The sequence below is a fragment of the Octodon degus genome, unplaced genomic scaffold (assembly GCF_000260255.1).
Source record: "Octodon degus isolate 3935 unplaced genomic scaffold, OctDeg1.0 scaffold00152, whole genome shotgun sequence".
In the NCBI taxonomy this organism is placed as follows: domain Eukaryota; kingdom Metazoa; phylum Chordata; class Mammalia; order Rodentia; family Octodontidae; genus Octodon; species Octodon degus.
Window position 1 is genome coordinate 2,509,138 of NW_004524728.1, and position 6,506 is coordinate 2,515,643.

Here is a 6,506-nt window from a genome sequence, read left to right on the forward strand (position 1 = left end):
TTTTTTTTTTTTTTTTTTTTTTAACTGCTCTACTTTCAGTATCCCTTCACTGCCTTGTGCATTAAGTCTGTTGTTTCCATTTTGTTTTGTACTTCAACACGCTCAATTGCTTCTTGTTGCTTGCTTTTCCCTTGGACAGCACCAGTTAGGCTAATGCTCCTCGATTTGAGGGCCAGAGACTGTTAGCGCTCCTTGGTCAGGGGAGTGGGTGAATACCAGAGTTTGGGAGGCACAGCAGGAGGAAGTCCTATGACCAGCCCTGGAAGTCCCAGGCCACAGGAAGCAGTTTAGGAAGCTTGCTTGCTCACTTTCTTTCTCTCTTTCTTTCTTTCTTTCTTTCTTCCTCCTTCTTTCCTCTCTCTCTCTTTCTTGACCTTGCTCATGTGAGTGCCCTTTGTATTTACTTCTACATTTCTAAAGAAGTAGTAGGGTGGTGGGGATGATTGTGTAACTTTTTTGCTTTGTTGGGCATCAAACCAGGGCCTCCTGCACACACTGATATCCTATCTGATCCCCAGATATCCTAGTGCTGTTTTGATCCTAGAGTTGTAGGCATGCTCCATAGACATTTTCTATCAAGGAAAAAGAACACTTAGGGTTTTTTTTTTTTTTTTCTTGCCTGAACAATGACTATTTACTATCCATCATCTTCCTAATGTAATTTATATTGTATTTTAGCTAGATCATACTCGTCAATGACAGTCAAAGCTAAGCCTTTCAGTAACTATAATTATTTTTCCTTTTCCAAATAATTTTGTGCTATCTCTGGGCATAGCTACATGTAGCTCTTGGAGAATTGAAATCTGACTAAAGCAGCTATAGAATTAATTATTAATGTTATTTAATTTGAACTGTTTTATATCTAAATTTTAAAAACAGAAAACTTTTTTTTTTTTTTTTTGAGTCAGGGTGTCTCTGTGCAGTTCAGATTGGCCTTGGGTTCACTGTGTAGTCCAGGTTGGCCTTGAACTGGTAGTGATCCTCTTAGCTGGGCTTCCCAAGTTCTGGGATTAAATCTGTGTGCCACCACACCCAACTGTAAACTTTTAAACATGTTTGGAAAATCTTTAGAAGATAAATTATTTTTTATTTGCAATTTTAATGAAAATTAAACACTGAAATTAAGTATTTCTGAGAAATTTTAGTGTGCATATGAGATAGATCATAAGTGCAAAATACACATTGAATCTCAAAGATTTTGTCTAAAAAAAGGAACAACATATTTTAGTAATTTGATATAGACTTTAAAGTGGAATACTATTTTGCATATGTCGAGTTAAATGTGATGTGTTATTAATAAGAATTTGAGGGCAGGGGCATGAAGGAAACCCTGGGCTCAATTCCCAGCTCTGACCCCCTCTGTCCAACATGTAAAAGCTTAAAGAGTTCATTTTTATTTTTATTTTTTGTAGTTTAACACTGCACTTTATTTATAGCATAACACTGCACATTTTAAATATATTGAAGAGTTCATTTTTAAAGATACAATTACAAGACATTACACAGGGGCTCAGTTATGTTTGCATGGGTAGGGCTGCATTAGATCCGTTTATTTGGCCAGGTATTTACCAGCCTCCAGTTCTATGCTGGTATTCTGGATTTTCTCTTGAGATGGGAATGATTATCGCCTGCCCTGTCCCTCTGCCTCTGAGGAGCTCACTTCTGGATGGCCTGCTGTCATGCTGGAATTCCCCTCACTAACATCCAAGAAGTCTCTTTATTCTTTTTTGTTTGTTTGTTTGTTTTATTTTTTAAAGAGAATGAAAAATATTGAAAACAAAAAAGCTGTTAGAAACAATACAGAATTTCACTGAACAAAATAATAGGAATTCAACAATGGTTGTTATATTGCATTATGTCTTCAAATTAGTTGTCCAGATTACCAGATGTAAACTTGCAAAACTGGTTAAAAATTATAAGAAATTGAAAAGGAGAAGAAAAAAATTAATCACTAACTGCTCTTTTCAATGGACCAGCAGAAATCAGCCATCCTGCATATATGGAAAGCTTGCTTCCTAAATCTCATATCTTCTTCCTTGCTTAGTTCCTGTTTAATGAAACAGATTTTCCAGCAGTTTCCTAAGAAAAGTGCAGAGCTGGTTAACTTTTTACAACCTTAGATGTTTGAAACTTCTATACACACTCTTGGCATGATAATTTGGGTAGGTGGGTCCAGCCTAGAAATATTTTTTCAAAAGTTGAAAGCTACTGCACTACTGTCTTATAGTCTGGTGTGTTGTAGCTGAGAAGTTCTAAGTCATTTGTTTTTTAAACTTTTGTAATTTGATATTTTTTCTTCTTTTTTTGCACCATTCTCCAAACAATTTTATTTTCTCACCAGTGCAATAAGCTTTGGGGATGCCTGGGCTCATGCAAGGCATGTTCTTCAAGTGCTCAGGAACTTCCTTTGCTGACATCACTGGTGATTTCCTGCTCTCTACTGTTTTCCTTCTCTGCCTTTGGAGTTTTTTGTCATTTGGAGGAAAAAAGTCTACCATGGTCTTCTAATTGTCTTAGCTTTTGATTTTATTTTCTATCTATATTTTCTGCTCTCCTTGCTAAATTTTTTTCTAAGATTTTTTCTAAATCTTTTCTGCTGAGTTATTTATAATTAACATATTTAGTTGCCCAAAGCTTATTGTTATTCTTTTAATTTTTGTTCATTTTAATGAGAAAAAAGATAAAATAGCAATGAAACAGTTTCAAAAATAATGAATACATTGCATATTGTTGTCTTTGTAGCCAAAGCTTTTTTTGCTCATCACTTTTTCTTTGAAATCGCATCCTGCTCTTGTTTTATGAGTACCATATTATCCATTACAATGTTTTCTTTCTTTCTTTCTTTCTTTCTTTCTTTCTTTCTTTCTTTCTTTCTTTCTTTCTTTCTTTCATTTCTTTTGTTCCTTTCCTTCCTTTCTTCCTTTTTTCCTTCTTTTTTGTTTTTGTTGTGGTACTGGGAATTGAACCCAGGGTCGCCCTATTGCCAAGATGCATCTCCAGCTCTTTTCTAATTTTTATTTTGAGATAGGGTCTCCCTAAGTGGCCAAGGCTGGCCTCAAACTTGTGATCCTTCTGCCTCAGCTTTCCAACAAACTGGAGTTACAGGAATGTGCCCTAGGTATAGTATTTCCCATATTACTATCTTCAAGAACAATAATGATTGTTTTATTTATGTCTTTTTCCTGCACATTTTTTGGTTTCTTTTGAATTCCCCCCTCCTTCTCTTTCTCTTTTGGGTCTCCAACATTTATGTTGGTTTCCTTTTTCGTATGGGTTGCAACCCTGAGTTGTTTCTCTGTAGAGCTACATAGGGGCTATCTTTGGGTGGGGTAGTGTTGGTGAGTCTACAAATGAATTGCTTTGAGTCTTTCCTATGGAGCTGGTCAAATTTACCAGAGGAGATTTTTACAGGTTCTTGCCTGGGAGTAATAAGTGTATTAGCTGCTTGCATTCTTGGTGGTGAATTGGAGAAAAGGCTAGGAATTTCAACATTTGGCACATATGCATTCACTGCCCTTGGTTGCTGTAAGGCAAACAGCCTGCTGTTAGCCACCGTTGACAAGTATCTATTTCTCCATTACAAATGGCCCTAAAACTTTGTGTTCTGTTTTGGTTCTGATTTTCAGTGAGAGGATTTCAGTAAGTGTGACAGGGTGGTGGGTCTGATTGCAGGGCCTCAGCTGGTGCAACTGGGACAAAGGACCACGTTGCTTTGCTCCTCCCAAGACTGGTGCTCCAGGGCTCTCTGTCTCTGTGGCTCTGCCTGCCTGTCTCTCTCTAGAGTGTTTCTCCCTCCTAGAGCTTCTCTGTGTGGCCTGGGCAGCACATGACACGACAGTTCCAGTGTGCTCACACTTCATTTGTGCTGCCAACTTCTGACGGGTGAGAGGTAGAAGTTAGCAATATCACTGGTACAGTGTCACTTCTGGCATGTTGTACTGGTTAAAGAAGTCACAGTTCTTCTCTTTCCCTGGCCCTTATTACAAGCTCATTACAACCAACCATGTGACTTGAGAGAGTGTTATCTTTGAAAAATCTAATCTGGTGCTCTGCTCAAGTTAAAAATGATTGAAAAATTTTTTCAGTATGATTATCATTTTGTAGGAATATTTATCAATTGTTTACTTTTTATAGATATTCTTCAAAAATACCTATCCAATGTTGTTAAAAATCCAAATTAAAGATTGTGTGAGGTTAGATGTGTTGGCATGTGTAGTCCAAGCTCTGGAGCCTGAGGAAAGTGATCATTTGGGCCTGAGTGTGAGGTCAGCCTAGGTAACACAAGATCTTGTCTCAAAAAATTAAAACATTTGCACCAACTCTTTAAAATGTTTTCTTCATTTTTTTAACTAAATCTTTTCATTTATTCTGTGGTCTTTTTCTCTTTTTCCTTTGGGAGGAGATCTAAATTTATTCAGTTTGAAGACTTCAGGGGTATTTTTGCAGTGATTCTGTTGGTTCCTGTTCTCTTAATCCCAAGGGAGATATTTTCAGTTGTTATCGGGCAGTTTTATTTTCTCACTTGGAGATCAATTCAACTGGGAGAAGTTGGTTGGAAGGCATTTTTGCCTCAGGAATTCACTGTTTTTAAAAAAATATTGTAGTTCCTTTCAGTCCTCTGTGGGCAGGTGCTGAAGGGGGATACCCTAAGGCCCTCCAAGTCCCTCCTGGGAAGTCAGTGGTTCTGTTTGTGGGGTACTGCTCTCACTTGCCACCCACTAAATGACTCAGTCTGATTTTCTTCCAGTTCAAGTCTGAGAACTCCCCAAATATTGGAAGGGACATAATGCACTTATTTCCTGTATGAGTCAGCTTTCATTTTACTGGGACAAAATACTCAACACCCACAACTTCAAGGAAGAGAGATTTATTTTTTCTGGTATTTTCAGTAGAGTTGTTCCACGGTGAGCTGGTTCCAGTGCATAAATGCCCTGGTGGGAGGGCCTGGCAGAAGAAAGATGCTCATATACTGAAAAGGAGGCAAAGAGAGAAGAGAGGAGGCAGGAACAAGAGTACACCTTTCTTGATCACACCCTCAGTGCCTGCCTGTTCCAAGCAGGACCCATCTGAAATATGATCCTTTGGGTGAAAGTTTTAGATTTTACCTCTAGCATTCCACCCCCTAGCTCTCAAAAGGCTAATGTCCATCTCATTATGTAAAATGTATGCAGTGCATCTTATTAGTTGCCAAAAGTTAGCAGTTTCATCATTGCTGAAAAGTCCAAGTCCAAAGTCTCTTCTGAGATTCAGGGCAAATTTTAGTTTTGAGTCGCTATAAAAATCACAAAACAAATTAAATGCTTTCAACATGCAATGGTACATGCTAAATATTCCAATTCTAAAAGGGGGGAACAGGGTATGGAACACAGTTGGACCAAAAGAAGACAGTTAACCAGAAGGGCAAACGTTAACTCCTGTAGTTCCATGTCTAGTGCCTGGGGGGAGACTGTTGAGCTGTGAGCTCCAAGCGCTCGGGAAACACCACACGTAAAGCCTTGCCAGGTGTAGCCTGCATGATCTCTCTCAGGCTGCTTCTACTCTCTGTTTGTGTCTTTCCTCAGCAAGCATTTCATTTTCCTATCATCTTCTTCTCCATAAAGTACTGGGCACTTCATTCTCACAGCTTCTTGCAACATTCTATCACAGGATCCTGGCAAGGACACTGACCATGCTGCAAATTTTTGCCTGGTCTCTGAGGTTTGCTTTCTGAAATCTGAGTGGAAGCCCCCTTGATCGCACAACTTGCACATTTTACGTACCTAAAAAATAAGCACCATGTGAATGATGCCAAGGTCTGTGATGAGCCTGAGCCTGAGCAGGGCCTGCTTGGACCAAGTGTGGAGTGGCCTCTGAGTGCCCAGGTGGCTGAAATCAAGAAAATGCTTCTCTAAAGCTATTCATCCCTGAATGCACAGGCTAGCCGGGAACTCTCTTATTAAAGCAGTCTTTCACAGTGTCTCCCCTTTTCATCCCTTAAACCTGTGAAGAGTGGGTTCTGGACACATGCTGAGACGCTTTCAAGCCATTTTTCCTATTGTCCTGATATAAACTGCTTCGCTTACTTTAATGCTAATCTTTTAATACACATACTCTTGTTTGCCCCAAATTTACAGTTGCTTCCCTTTGGCTAGGCTTCTCAAAATTCGATCCTACATTTTGTCCCCTGAAGTTCCCTCACTGCAGCCTGAGCACTGGGCTGCCTTGTATCTCCTGTACCTACCAGTTGACTTCATCTATTACCTTTAATCTCACTTTTCTGCAAAGTCTCAGGACATGGGAAAAATGCACACAAATGTTCTGCTGTGGTGTAATGCAGGGGGCCTCTAGCTTAACTCCCAATGGAGTTCTTGTTCCCAACTGAAACCTCCTGAGGCTGGGCTTTAACATATGCATTACTGTCAGCATGCTGGTCTTCTGAGCTCTGATAAGTATTGCACAGCAAGTACTTCTCACGATATCTTAGGGATTTTCTAGCCCACATCTCTAAACCTTTCCAAACTGTTCCT